Raw genomic sequence first — 1,447 nt, 5'->3', positions numbered from 1 at the left:
CCTGGAGACACTCCATCTATAACGCAGCTGTCTCCTTCGAGAACACACGCAGGATCACTCTCGAGGAAAAAAGGCAACGCAGAAAGAACCGTGTATTGCAGAATATACCATCTAAGGAGTCTTTCTGCTGTGCCTTTTGCTATCGGATATGTCTGTCACGTATTGGCCTCATAAGCCACCAGCGCGCCTGTAGCAAATGTGGATAGAGCCTCCCAAATCTTCGTTCGCGAAGCCTAGCCATGATTTAGCAGGGAGTGAATATAGTTTGGATAAGCATCCACATCTGGAGGAGAGGCAAGAGTTAGTTAGTATGTGCCTTTTTCTCCAGTGTTTTACTCACTATAGAGATGAATCGACATAACAGTTACTCCCCACAGGATGCAATGTGAAGGGACGAGACACCTGTCCCCAGGCTCTGAATTGCAGTCTAGTAGCCAAACCCTGGAAAGAGGAATGTCTCTCATTCAGTTTTATAGTCTTCAACTCTTTGGGCCTAATCCTAAGAGATTAGCTCACTGTGCTGTGAATTGATTGCAGAGCTAGGAATAAAATGCACAAGCTCTGTCTTTTCAGTGCCGAGCACTGAACCATTACTCCTCTGGGTCAGGCAATGAACTGGCTGGAAAAGCCTTCAAATCTCTGAGCATGATTAATAGACCAAAGCTCCAAACTGGAGCCACATGGAGAACATATATGCTTCTGCTTTTTCTGTTTGCATATGTACAGGTGTTGCTCTCAGGCACTTGTCAGCTGCCCGCATTCAGGAAGCTGACAGATCCTGCAGCACTGTTCAACTAAATGTGCAAACATAAAGTGGAGATTAACCAAGATAGCCCTTTAATAACACCATCAGTGGAGTGATCACACTGACTGACAGCAGGGACTGGGCAGGGTTAAATATGTATGCAAAGAGAATTTTTATTGCATCCTTTGCAGATGCTTCTATTCACAGAAATATATGCAGGTGCACCCTGTGCTGCCCAACCACACATTTCTGACAAAGACTTGACTACCTATCAGACACCGTGCATGAATTCCTGGCAGCTGACTAACTGCTAGTGCCAACCTCCTCACAATTTACTGCATAATGGTTTGATTTACCATATTTCTAAACCTTCATCTCCTCTGCTTTGTCAAGGCTGTCCTGACAAATCCTGTACCATACTGAGTACTGAAATACCTTAACTTGTGTGGTGGGTTGGCCTTGGCTGGACACCAGCTGCCCACCAAAGCCACTCTGTCACTACCCTCCTGAGCTGGACAGGGAAGAAAAAACATAATGAAAGGATCATCAAGATAAGGGCATGGAGAGATCACTCATCAGTTAGCATTATGGGCAAAACAGACTCAACTCAGGGAAATTAGTTTAATTTATTGCCAATCAAATCAGAATAGGGTAATGAGAAATAAAACCAAATCTTAAATCACTTTCCCCATGCCCCTCGCT

At 44.6% G+C, this 1,447-nt stretch overlaps 1 long non-coding RNA gene across 1 annotated transcript in view; it reads right to left on the bottom strand.

The window, feature by feature from the left end:
• Positions 1-444, bottom strand: part of LOC108498944 — a 5,628-nt gene extending 5,184 nt beyond the window's left edge. The window contains exon 1 of the long non-coding RNA XR_001875351.1: positions 341-444. This is a non-coding gene — a long non-coding RNA (uncharacterized LOC108498944). The remainder of the gene's footprint in view (positions 1-340) is intronic.
• Between the last annotated feature and the right edge of the window lie 1,003 nt (positions 445-1,447).

This window comes from Lepidothrix coronata, unplaced genomic scaffold (assembly GCF_001604755.1).
Source record: "Lepidothrix coronata isolate B3197 unplaced genomic scaffold, Lepidothrix_coronata-1.0 Scaffold67, whole genome shotgun sequence".
Classification (NCBI taxonomy): Eukaryota; Metazoa; Chordata; class Aves; order Passeriformes; family Pipridae; genus Lepidothrix; species Lepidothrix coronata.
This window is presented reverse-complemented; position numbering and strand designations above follow the sequence as displayed.